General features: G+C 34.6%; 1 long non-coding RNA gene across 1 annotated transcript in view; it reads right to left on the minus strand.

Moving 5' to 3' along the window:
- Nucleotides 1-14,362, minus strand: part of LOC146763895 (uncharacterized) — a 358,050-nt gene that overhangs the window by 94,111 nt on the left and 249,577 nt on the right. The window lies entirely within an intron of this gene.

Below are 14,362 nucleotides of genomic sequence, written 5' to 3' on the forward strand. Positions count from 1 at the left end.
TAAGGGACTCTCACTTTTGAGAAGATGGGTGCTCCTTTACAGAGGGAAGAAAGCCAGGCAGGCAGTATTGTTGCAGATTTTCCATGTAAATTGTTCCACTCTCTTATACTTTCTGTTATGGTAACACCACTGTGTTTAGAGACACGTAGAGAAATTCTCCTGAGTGCATTCAGCAAGGCAAAAGGGGCAATATCTCTCAGAGAAAGAACGTCTGGTAACACGGGCAATCCATTCAATAAAGTTCAAGATGCTGAGAGCCAGGTAATCTCTTTTTTTTGAGGCAAGAAGCAAAGATCATTAAGATTCCATTTTTTAAATGGAACTAGGTAGTTCTGGGGCAAAAGACTGCTCTATCTGAAGCTTTGGGAAGAGTTAAGCTAATGTGACTCCCCTCAGGATCTTTTCTACAAGTAGAGTAGGCAGGCTAAAGTCTTCATTGGAATGTACAATTACAGTTAAATGGCATTGAAAGGTGCTGTTGATTATATTTTATCCAGTTGCCTCCAGTTTTTCCTCCTCTCCAACCTGCAATTAATTTTTGTTATTGTTACTGTTTTGGTTGATTTTGTGTTTGGCATTGTTGTTGTTGGTTGTGGTGTTTTTATTTCTCATGAAAAAAGTGACATTTTTAAAACTTAACGTAAGTGGGAAGTTTTCTATTTGTCCCTGAAATGTATTCCACAGAAAATATTAAGGTCTGAGACTGAACTTTACATGGAGGTGTATTACAACTCTGTGGTTTTGAAAGCTGGCATTTTCAGATTAAAATTGCTATGAAACTTGAAATGGTGGTTGCAGAATATGTGAATGTGTTCACAAATATTCAAATAAGTTATTATTTATATGATTATTAAGAAATTAAGGAAGTGTGGGACAGCATGTGCTTTAGAGTAAAACTCAAGTGTGGCAGGAATGTGTGGTTATGTTTCCTGCAGAGGAACATATGAATGGAGATTATATATTTTCTAGGGCAATAATGGGTGAGAAATGCATCGTGCAGGTGAGTCATGGCATACTGCAATTTGAACCTTTGCTGTGAAAAAGCTGGTTTACTGTGTTTGCTCAACTTGTCTCTTGGTGCAGAAACCACCAGCAAATTTAATTTAAACAGTACTCTCCATAGCCTCAGTTTTCAACTATGCTGACAGAAGTTTTTCATGCATTGTCTCAACAACAGTGTACCTCTGATAGAAAGATACTTTAATTTTTTTTTTCTCTTAAATTATATTCTGGTCTAAGTAGTTTCAGATTTGCTTTGACATTCTTTAGAATAAATATCATGTCTAGAATGTGAAATATTGTAAAGGGAGAATTCTGTTGGGTTTTTTTCTCCCTCTTTCCAGCTAAATAGATTTAAAACCTAGATGTATATGAAAGTAATATTGAATTATGTCTTTAAGAATATTTGCACTTAGTTCACCATGCATTTTCATGCAGATTTTACATGTCTCTAAGGATTTAATAATAAAATGTGAACCATCCAATTCCAAACAATATGCCATAAAGAACATAAACATCCAAAATCTATAATCCTATGTGTTTATACGCATATATGGTTCCTGGGGAACCAACAGCAAAACAACCAAAAACCAAAATCTTGCCCAAAATTCCAGCCTTTTTATTTTTACTTACACTAAATGCTAATCAGTTCTGTTGAAAAGGATCAAAACCAACAAAAGCTAAGAGAAAAAACAAAAAAAATAACCCTAAAAAGCTATATAAAGGACAAATTATTTACTATTGATATTTTAGCCATAAGTCTTTTGAAATTACAAAGCATGAGACAATACATCAAAGAGAAAATCATTACAGAAATAAATACCAAAAATATAAACATAATGTATAGATTTTATTTGGGGCTTCAAGAATAGTTATAAATTCTTCAAGAACTAGTTATAGGTTATGAGTTACAAGTTATAAGTATTAAGTCATAATACTTTTCCTGATAAATGTAATTTATGAAAAATTGTGCAAATGTAACACAATGTAAAATAGTACATTATGCATTTTATACACTGAATAACAGTAAACTTCTTTTTCATTTGCTAAAATAAAAATAAAATGCAGTTAAATTATATTTCTAAGTTATGATTTCCCATTGGTACGGTCAGAGAAACTCTCAAGAATCTTGAACGTTAGGTTACCATATAACATAGGCATTGCAAAAATTATTTCTACGAGCATATTGTTTTTCCTGATTTACTTCTGTTGACAAGAGCTGAGTTAACTTTTTCATCCTGACCCTTGGAATCCATACTCAGTTTTATGCTAGATTCATCCCTGTCCTATGAGATTTACGGACAGGTATACCTTCATGGTATACTTGCTTAGGTCTACTAACCCTTCTGTACTCAAAGAAAAACACAGGAAACAGATTTTTCCCAAGCCAGTTATTTACTGCAACATAAACAGAGACAATTGATTGCAAGAATGGAACATGAATACAAGATAGAGTGCCAATAAGAAGCAAGCTGGATGTGCTTTGATCCAGCTGAATGGCCTAGATGAAGATCTTTTTAGATGGAAGTTCATTAATAGCTCAGGCAGTCAGGTAAGAACTCAAAACCATGGTTAGTCCAACTAAAATAACACTATAAAGAGTACTGCAAGTACTTTAAAAATTTATTCATTAATATCTGCACTTTGCAAATAAACTTACTCTGTCAGCGTGTTCTCAAGTGTTTTATAAATTACTTATTTTTAGCCCACTGACAAGCATTTTATATCAATGTTTATTTAATTTGACCTAAAATTATTTTTAATGTCTCTGCTTTATATATTTTGTAGATATTTAGTCTGAATAGCCTGGACCAACATACCTGCAATATAATTTTCTGAGCTGACTTTCTTTGTTGTCTTGTTTAGCACTGTGCATTTTTCACTCCTTAATTTTACTCCCTGTGCACCAGGACCACTCTCTCAGATTTTTTTCATTCAGTATATTGCAATTTGCATTACTTCTTTGAGATTATTATCATTCTCCATTCATTTCATGCTGTTTATAGGAAAAAACTCTACAGGGCTTTATTTTCTCTGCAGTGCTTGCACAGAAGTCCAATTATTGTTAATGGAAGTTTCGTGTGCCCATTAAATTGTAGAATCAGTACAAAAAGAAGGCAACTGTAATTGGCCTATCTTTTTTGCAACGTGGAAACCTCTAGCTCATTATATCTAAACTAAAACAAATCAGTATTTTAATGTCTCTAGACTAACTTTAAATATCACTACTGATAATAATTCTGCTGTCTGTGTTGGCAGTTTTCTTCATGTTTGTGAGAGAAAGTGAGGAACAGTGTTAAGGTGTTTAAAATTAAATTTACATCCAGTTTGGGAGGTGTGTGAATGTGCTATATGTAATATATTGTGTATAAGATCTCAGAGATCTGAAAGAAATTTTTTTGATGCTGAAAATCACTGTCGTGCATAGTGCTGATAAAAAGGATACTACATGCTCTTTGAATATTCTTTGTTCTTACTCAGTTTTCTGAAATCATTGTCTTTGTTGCAAGTTCCTACATGTAAAAGAGTTGCTCATGTTGCAAATAGTCAGTACTGAATATTCTGAATTATGATTTTACAAGTAGAGAACACTAGTGCAAACCTTACTTTTAGCAGATATTGGTTGTTTAACTGAAATATGTTTTAAGTAGGATGAGCAATATAAAGTTATTATACTGTGATTTATTGTGTTGTTTTCTTTGCTTTGAATGCTTAGCATGAGTAGATGGATTTCCTGAAATCTTGGGCCCCAAGCTGTGAACATACACTTAGATGTGTTTTCAGCTGGAAGAGAGTTTTCTTAGTAATTTTCCTGGTAGCTGGTACAGTGCTGTGTACAGTCTTTAGTATAACCAGAATACTGATAATACACTGATGTTTCTGTTGTTAAGAAGTAATATTTGACCTAAGTCTAGGGTTGCAGCAGTAAGCAAATACTCAAGTCCAAACCAGAAGACAAGGATACTAAAGCCATCAGCTAAATATGCAACTTGACAAGAGCAGTTAACATGTAAAAAGAGAAAGATTGCAATAAAGTGCTAGAATATCATGCCTAAAAATCACCACTACACCAGGAGGCTCTGGTAAGGCATGTTGAGAGCATGTGAGGGGAGACGATAATTGCCCAGGGCTTTCTTTGTTTGAAATCTCTCCCCAGATGTATCCATCTCAAGCTAACCTGCTACTCTACTACATTATTAAATTATTTACTTTTATAAACCCATCAACTGAGAATCTGCTATAGGAAACATAGGATTGAGCCTGAAAAAGGAGAGAGATATCCTGAGAGTGAGTGTGTGTGGAAGAGAGGAGTTGACAGGAGCACCCTTCAGCTCACTGGAGCCATCCACTGCAAAAGGTCTCAGAAATTCAAATCTTTCATGGTGAGTGTATAGTGCTTGAGTGGTGTGAGAATGCTCAGGCATTCTCCATTTGGAATGGAGAATTCTCCTGATTCTCCTAATGGAGAATGGCTTCTCCATTAGGATTTTCCTATTCCACTCTGACACCAGTGAAGTGGCCATAGCATAAACAAAAACATAAAACAGACTCTTGGAGACTGCAATATTTTCTGAAGATATATTAAGTACTGAGCTGTATTAGCAGATTACATTTTATAATATTTGGCTTTCAGAGAAGGGAGTGTGAAATAATTAAATGGGACAAATCAAAAAAGGCAGGTAATTTACCTTCTGCACAGAGAGACAGAAGCTTCTCTCTTTTAAAGAACATAGAATACATGAAATTGTCATGTAGCATCACTTGTGGATTTGTTGACTCTCTTTGGGGACAAGAGCCTTGCAGAGGGACCTGGATATGTTGAAGCACTGGGTAATTATCAGTGGCATTAAACAAGAACAAATATAGATTCTTCCCCTGGGATGCAGTAAAGCTGGGCACAAGTATAAGCTGGGAGAGGAGTGTGTGTAGAACAGCCCTGCAAAAGGGACCTGTGGGTGCTGGTTGGCAGCAGCTCAGGCTGAGCCAGCAGCGTGTGCCCGGGCAGCCAGGAGGGCAAACCCCATCCTGGGGTGCATCAGACACAGCAGCACCAGCTGGGATTGGGATCATCCTGCTGGATTCAGCCCTGGTGCAGCCTCACCCTGAGTCCTGTGTGCAGTGCTGGGCCCCACAGTCTGATCCCGTCCTGGAATGGTCCAGAGGAGGACAACAGAGCTGGTGGAAGGGCTGGAAGGCACATCCTGTGGGGAGAGGCTGAGGGCTCTGGGCTGTCTGGTTTGGAGAGAAGGAGGCTCAGGGGTGCCCTCATTGCTCTGTACAGCTCCCTGAGGAGGGGACCTGGAGAGGGGGAAGTGCTAGAATCTAATGACAATACAGAAAAGAATGGCTCAAAGCTGCATCAGGGGAAGTTCAGGCTGGACATTGGAAAACAATTCTTTGGTTGAAGGGTGGTCAAACACCTGCACAGGCTTTTTAGAGAGGTTGTTGTTTCCTTGTGCCTGTCAGTGCCTTCAAAGAAAGACTGTGGACCACATGCTTAATGCCAAAATTTAACTTTTGATCAGTACTGAATAGGTTGAGAAATTGGATTAGGTGATTGTTCTACTCCCTGTCAGCTGAAGAACTTTATTCTATCCATTAATTTTGGAAATGATCTTCTGTCGCATTTACAAAATATATATAAAAAAATCTGGAAATAGATATGCACAATTATATGATAATATATTTTATTTGTATCCTTGAAGTGTTGGATAAATTTGAGTCAGAATTTTGAAGGTATCATCTGTGACCCTGAGTCTAATAAATTGGACATAATATAGGATACTTTGTGTATATAGATATATAAACCTAGAATATACATTAACTCTCTCCTTCTAGGCATTCCTTGCATTTCAGGAAGATTCTCTGTTTGCATAAGACTTCTACCTCCTTGCTTACCACAGGCTTAGAAACTGCATAGATGCTACCTGAAGCCAAACAGCAACTAGAAAGTAGGTCCAGTCTCTAATTCCAAGTCTCTAATAAGGTCTAGAGTGAAAAGGGTTCTCTGTGAATGTCTGAAGATGGTCAGAGAGTTAATTGTTTTGTTTTATTTTGTTTTGTTTTGTTTTGTTTTTTAAGGTCTGATGTTGACCTGTCCATCTTTAATTTAACAGCGCTCAAGAGCAGTTGCTAAGACCAAAGTGATTTCTCTGCTTGTTTCTGAGTTCTACAAGAGTGCTACATCCTCTAGCTTAAAGGCTGGAAGAACACCTAATGTGTATGTAACTGCTATCCATTTTTCCTGAAATGTGCAAAATAATTTTCATCAGGAGGACAGCAAGCATTCTTCTCCAGGAATTATCTATATCCCGTATGTAAATTAGTACTGAGACATGAATCCAAGAAGGGTATAATCAGGTTTCTGAATCCTGCTTCCACAATTTGTCTGGAATTTAGATTTGACAGTATTTTTAGGAAAGGTGTAAATATTTACTGCAACAAGAAATATAGAAGAAATCTTCTGACCACAGTAATCTTGACCTTTTTTTCAGGAATATATCTTGTAGGGTAGATAGTGAGAAGTTTCTTCATTGTTGCTCCATTTGAACCTTCCCCTCTTCTTGTCACATGAAGAAATAATTAGGTGAATATTTTATTATGCAATTGTTTTTTAAAAAAGAGCATTAATACCTTAGAAGAAAATACTGACCCTGTTCTGATTCTTTCAAACTTTAGTTGCAGGTATCTGCACTCAAAGGGGGAAAATTAAAAGAATAATAGAAAACCCCAAGGTCTAACATGTATTAAACAGCTAGCCTGGAGGTAATATGAGACAAAAAAACAATTTAGATCTTTCATGCTATTAATTATATGGAGCTTCCATGCAGTAGATCTGTGTTTAGTTTTCTGTGATAAATACAATGACTTTTCTCTCTTCTGGATTATATTATCATTGATCCAAGCATTTAACTGAACTTTGGGATTTGTGCTTGGGAACTGAACTCTGTAAGTTCCATTCAATTCAGCCTTAAAATATAGCCTACAGAGTGTCATTTAGCCCTCAGAGTGGCTGAGTCTAAAAATTTTATGGAGAAAATAAAGTACTTTTTATGATGGCATATTATACAATTTGCCATTATTGATTTACCTTCGGTTTTGAGAAACAAATGTATAACACAGTTAGTAATTATATTGCCTAACCCACATGAGAAAATATATTGATCTTTAAAAAAGAATAATTAACAATTAACGCTTATTAAGAATATTTCAATTCTAACAATTCTTCCATTTTACTTATTATTTTTCTTTAGAGTAGTTTTCCCTGAATTATCACTGAAAAATTAAATAAATTTTCCCAAAGGTTGTGGAAGTCTTAGTAATGAAAAGTTATGTTTACACCCTGTTGTATTTCCTTTTTTTTCTCTTTTGATAATAGTGTTTGTGCAAAATTTGCCACAAATTAATATTCATAGTGTGCTTTATATTTAGAATCCTCAAACTTATCATTATAACTGATGATTAATAGTAACTAATGGAAACAGTATGTTTATTACCTCAAGTTATATATATAATGCTAATTTTTCATTTTAGAATTTAATGCATGGAGAATTATTTAAAAGCACTCCTGAGTTTTCTTAGGTAAGTGGGGTTATATTGTTATTTGAATAAAACCTCTAAAAAAGTTTCACAAAATTCTTCAGATGGTCTCAATCAAATATGGAATCAATGGAGGGGAGTATATGATTTTTGCTAAATAATTATATTTATGGATTATAATCCACACTGGTGATTAAAAGTGCTATTTGTGGAAAAAATAATTTTAAATTGTCTCCATTAATTTAGAAATTGATTTTAACTTAGAAAAATGAAAGCCAAGGCAAACAGCAGCTGCCTTTAAAATGACAAAAACTAGTATTTTTGTGTACAAGAAGAGCTTAGGTGATGTGAGGTGTGATATGCAGCAGTGTGATCTGAAGCTACAGATTGCATAAGAAACTTTCAGTGAGACTGAAATATACCTATTGCACCAAAATAACAATGGAAAACGTAAAGGAGGAGAAGATACTGAAGAAGGAAGTAACCTCCATAACAGAATGGAAGTGTAAAATTTTGTCCTAGACCTATATTGGGGACAATACCTCTCCTGGTATAGAAACATAGGGCCACTGATAAAAAGAGTACTAGTAGCTCTAGAGATTCAATTGTTGCCAAGAAAAGCATGACAAGTTTATTATGTAAAACTAAAACCAGAACCAAACATATAAAACATTACATGCAGTGATGGAGGATATAAAATAGTTGATTTAGAACTGTTGATTTTGCTGTGAAGTGTTTCAGCTTTTATCTGATAGCTATTATATAGCAGAAAACATAGAAGTCGTAAACTGAACTGTAGAAATGAAGATGGAAAAAAAAAAATCCACACCCTTCTTCTCTGTAAAATTTGTGCAGACAGTAAAAAAAAAATCATAAGGTAAAATAAGTTGTTTTGTATTCTCAGAAGTTCTGGCTTTCTATTAACTTGAGGACAAAGACCGTCACATGGAAAAGGAGATTTCCAAGGTTTCTGCTGAAGAATAGGCAGGACTATGTAATTTCCTTAGGGAACCAATTTCTTCATATTTAATTTTCCACAAAAGTTTCAGCACTTCCTAGTGGGAATGCTGATTAAATTCAATTTTCATCTTGAGTAGTTGTTGGCCAGACCCAAGTCTCTCTTTATATATTTGATTTTTAAATATAAACTTTATGCAGTGCTGGTTACATAAATCATAGAAATGCAACAATATCATTAGAATATTACAATTAATAAGCACAACTCCAAACCTGAGCATTCATCACTGAAGGGTTACATGAGGAGAAAGAAGTGCATGCTGTACTGTGACTTGAATGGTTCCACCTACAGAGCACAATTTCATGAAAAGTTCATGAACAAGTTGTTAGCTGCATGAATAAAAATGAATTATTCATACACCTTTGTAACAGAGACCTGGCTGACAACTGTGTTAGTCAAGACACTGAGAACACATTTGCAGATACTTTAAAATCAGGGCTGGAGCTTTCCACAAAAGCTGCAATGATTCTTTATGTACCAAAAAAAAAAAAATATATATAGGATTCAGTTTAATTTAATTTCATGTCCTACCTTTAATCTCTGTAATTATATTTTCTAAGATATTAGACAGATACAAACTTGAGATGTGATTAATGCTGTATTTTCTACTGATAAATTGGTCAGGCAAAATATGTTTTGGCATATAAGGCATGTTTTGCCTTTGGCATCAAGCTGTGTTGTAGTTCTTGTTGTTTGCCTTGATGTATATCACCTCCACATCTAGGAAAATGAAGAGCTACATTTTAACTGCACATAAAAAACCACTACAGATTAAACAATGGAAAAAGTCTGTCTCCAAGCTAGTGTAGAAAACAGAACACAAGATGTCTACTCAAAGTATATAAAAATAAAGTCTTACAGGAGCATTCAGCTGCTTATAGAAGCTCTTTAAATTTGATAGAAATTGTTATGTTCAGACCACCTTCTGTAAAAAACTGTAGAATGACTATTTACACATGATAGGCAAAGACAAGAAGGAAGAATGGAGACATAGGAATATGAAACTGAAGGAAGTGATGAAAGAATAGGGTAAAAAAAAGTGAGAGAACAAAGTCATGAAAGGCTCAGCTGTAATACAATAAAGCCTGCAGGGAGGGAAATAAGGAGAGGACTTTGATGAACCCATTTACTCATTTACCCACTGAAGAAAAGGCTGCTTGGGAGAGTGGAAAAGATCTAGGAGAGAGGATAGCAACCTCTAACAATGGCTATATACAAGTTAGAAAAATTATTTCACTAAATTTCATTAGAAATTTAAGCCTAAAAGCAATACCTGTAGGTTTTCTGTTTGCTGCAGATAACAAAAACTGTGATTTGAACTCATATGTAAGAAATAGTATAATATTTAGGTGGTAAGAATTCAACAATGTAAAAGTGGTTCCATGAGACTTTGGTCTCTGATGGATCAGAGAATTTTGACCTTGTAGAGGGATAATACACTATACTCTGATAAATTCAGTGAGAAAGAAGATAGGAAAAATGTATGTATGCAGTAATGAGATTGATTGCAGTAATGATTGCTTGAAGAAATGCCAAATGTATGGAAAGCACCTTTATAAAAACAGATCTTATTTTACCCATTGCACTGCATTATTGATTACCCCATGTTTGAGATTTTCAGAGTTTTTGGGATTTTTTTTTTTTTTTAAATGCTGAAATACCTGTATTACAGTGCTACTTAATTATTTCCTCTGAGATGTGCTAATCTTCAAAACAGGAATAGTGTCCTACAATACAGACAAGATAAAAGTGTCCCTCACAACTGGAGATTAAAATTTTTTGTCCGTACTCTAGGGAAATTATAAAGTTTTCTCTCTTCCTTCAGAGTTCTGATATTCAGTGTTTCAGTAGTGGGGAAGTAATTATTAAATCCAGGTGAAAGATAATTCCATTTTGTTTGCAGAGTCCAGTAGCTTGTACTCTCTTTCCAGGCTTCATTGGTCAAAGCTCTGGGTGATGTTCACTGTTCTGGGTGATGTTCACTGTTGAAATTTTTTGTACCTAGACATGCACTTGTCACACACATCCCACAGCAGGAACAGTAGAAGTTCACAAGCAGGTACTGGCCAGGGCACACTTTCCCAGGGAAGTCTAGATGAAAAAGTACAAGGAGCACAGGTACGTTAGATGTCAGCAGTATTTAAGCAAAAAAACGGAACAATTTTTTTTTTGTAGCAAAGAACACCACAAAATGGTCAGCCATAGCACATATGTTTAGAGGAATTCTTTTACCACAAAGTTACAGTTAATTTAAGGAACATAGGCAAGAATCAGAGGCAGAGTGATCTCACACACACAGGCACTGTTTTCTACAGATCCTCAACAGTTATCTGACTTGGGAACTCAGAGAAAAATATCATAAAAAGAATATCTCAATTCCATTACTCACTTTGTTTTCTGATTGATTGCTTTCACAGATCTTGTGATGTTATGGTACTTGGAAATTGTACCATATAGTTGTTTTCTGGGGAAAAAAACCATCATTGTAACTGCTAATTGACAATTTCTTTGGCTTTTTTCTTTACTAGATTTATCTTAACCCTCATGAAATGTAAAAGACTTGACAGTTTTGTTTTTACTTAATCATTATTTCCTAACACTCTTGAGCACAACATTTTTCCATTTATATTTCATTTTATAGTAGTTTTGTTGTAATGTTTTAAAATACCACTGTTCATGCATAATAAATATATTATGTTCCCTTTGAAAATTTATCAGTTATTTATCTCTGCAGTTCTTGGCAAAGACAGTTATTTGTTATAATTAATATTTTAATAATTCAGAAAGGACATAGATTTATAAATTATATGTTAGCAGCATACAAGCACCAAATAATGTTGGATCAGTAAAGTCTTATAAAGTGTGTCATCACCATTATTATCCATTTCAACTGTTTATATTATTATGGTTAAAAAATGGGAATGTTTTATGAAGCTGAAATATATGATCATGGTAATAGTTTTATAAAATAGGCTTTTAGGATAGCAATTACTTTCTAATAGATGTAAAAAAAAAAAAAAGGCATTTTGTAGCTATTTTCTTCAGTTGTTCATTAGAAAATATATTTTAACTTTAACATATCTTTCATGATTTAAAACAACCTCATGTTGAATATTTAACCTATGCATGCTTATAGAAGGGACACAAGAGCTCAGCATAAAATTTATAGGAGCCTTTTAGATCTGTATAGAACATGGGATATTATAGCTATTTTTCAATATTTTTTTTTCCACAAAACAAACTTTTAAAATAAATTATTTTTTTAAAGTCAGCATTATAATTGTCACAGTAACTAAGCAAATCTAAAGACACTTGATACAGGAAATTTAGACATTGACAGTAGCCTAATACCTGCCTCTTGCCTTGGTATCTGCCTGTGCAGTGGTTTGAAGTTACTCTCCCTTGCAGGAGGACACAAGGTGGAGAATTCTCTCTTGCAGAGGTAGATGTCTTATGTGCAGAGTGTGGAGCAGGTGGTGGGAAAACAGTGGAATGAAAGTGGGAGAGTGTCAAAGATCCTCTTCCACATCTCCTTTAAACCCAATACCCTCCTTCAGCCACATGTAGTCTCAGAATAAGGCAGTAAAAATGACTGGACCAGAAAGAGATAAACCCATAAGATGATGAACCCACAAGAAGATACCATGTCCCACAAGGCCACTGGCCCTTATTGCACAAGATGTAACTTTTGTCAGAGCTGCAAAATACTTTTTTAAGTGTGGAAATCACAAAAAAGTACATTTAATTTTATCTTTTTAATACAATAGTATAGTCTATTCTATTTTTAATAAGATATTTGAATTGGCATTGTATTCTAAAGAAAAAAAAGAGATTCACTCATTGGGGGCATTTTAAGGAAGAACACTGTTTATTAAGTGCTCATCTTTCCCTGACAGAGGTTTGTCAGAACTCGCTTTTCATGTTTGTGCATGTTGCCCTTAACACAACTTAGAAGATCATGGGTAGAACTGGTCATGAGAAGTGTACAGATAATAGTTGCCAGTGGAGATTAAACAAAAAAAAGGCTTCTTCAAGTGTCTGGTGATGACTACTTGAGCCCTAACCTCTTTTGAAAATGCATCCCTTGTGTTCATATTTTAATAGTAGAAAGAAATACTGGATATAGAGTTTTAATTGTATATTTTAACCCCTCTTTTAAGAATATAACAAATGCTGTATCCTCCATCAAGCAGAATAATGTTCAAGATCTTGCATTATAGATACACTGCTGCCATAGACTTTCTTAAGACAGGCCTGAATGATTTCGTGCCTCTGCAAATCATTGTCAAATCTATTGAACATAATAAAAGTCATAAATACCATTTTAAGAGCAAAGTAATATTTACGTGGGATGTTTTACTTTTTGCTCTCTGTTTGTCAGTCCCTGTCATCCTCAGAACATCTTGCCACAGCAGAGCTAAAGCCAATAAAAGAAAGAAAGATCTTTGAAAGATCTTTAAGCCACTTTAACCTTGTGTGTGAATAAACACCTTCTTTTAATGTTCAAGTGGTAATTCACATTTGAGGTCCTCTCCAGGCCTCTAAGCCTAGTGCACTAAAGGCACCCTAAACCACATGAAATACTCCTTTTCCTTCACCCTGTTGATAAAATGTCTTCTGGGTTGTATAAATCCAGGTGTCTTTTTTTTAAGCTTCTCACATGTATAAGAATAGGAGTGGGATAGTAATCAAGTAACTGTGATTTTCATGGAGAGTGATAACATTGATTTGTGAATAAAATGTAGCAGAATAGAATTATAATTATGAACTTCTAAAATTTATTAATTATCAGAGCATTTAAAGGCATATCCACAAATAGAGCAGTCGGGATTTATGACCTGAACTTTTTTTCTTGTAATGTGAGAAAATCATTGCCTTTTAGAGCAGCAATTCTGGCAAATTCCTAAGTAGTACTAAGCACTTTGGGAACAAATTATAGCTATAGAAATATACGAAACAGTCCAATACAAAGCAGAATTTGCAAATAGTCCAGTATTTAGCTGTCTTAAGCATGGTCAGATGATGAATTTATTTATTTTTTTATTTTTGCCATCTCAGGGAAATGCATTTTATACATTATCTTGGTGTTGTGTGTCAAATATTGTGGGGGGATGTATGTATAGCAACATTTACTATTTTATTCTTGCCATTACTGGTTGCACTGTTTCCTAAAGCCTTAACATCATATATTCAGGACCTTGGACCATTTGTCTAAGTCAGCACAAGCCTTACCACCACTTGTCAAAACCTTGTTATCTTATTCTGCCTTTTGATGAGTGTGGACTTAAGCACAGGCAAGACAAAACAAATTATGATGGACAGAATTTCCAGTTTACTATTTGCAGTGTGCATGAGTTTTCTAACTTTGTATATTTGTCACATGTATCTGGATGTTAAAGAGGACATAAGGGACTTTACTTGCTGTTCAGGAAAACTGCATTTAGGGAATAAAGCTTTCGTAAACATTTCAGTAGTTTTGTACCTGCTCTACATATTACCAAATTTATTTACATATTTCACATTATGAGGATTTCCATATCTAATTTAACTTTCCATATGTATTTGAGAGAGAGAGAAACTGCCCAAGAAAGGTCAATGCCTTGTACCAGTCTCTGAGAGATGTAGGAGACAGTTCCTGAAACTTTAATCATCTTAAGAGCAGCATGTATTAATCCTCAGGGAAATATTTGCTGTTTATCAAGATTTTGTGGTGATAATATGAGTTCTGTTAGCTTTATAGTAAATAGGAAATGCACAGTGTTAACAGTTATTTTATATTCAGCTTGAGATATTTCAAATGTCTAA

This window comes from Lonchura striata, chromosome Z (assembly GCF_050655825.1).
Source record: "Lonchura striata isolate lonStrDom1 chromosome Z, ASM5065582v1, whole genome shotgun sequence".
NCBI lineage: Eukaryota > Metazoa > Chordata > Aves > Passeriformes > Estrildidae > Lonchura > Lonchura striata.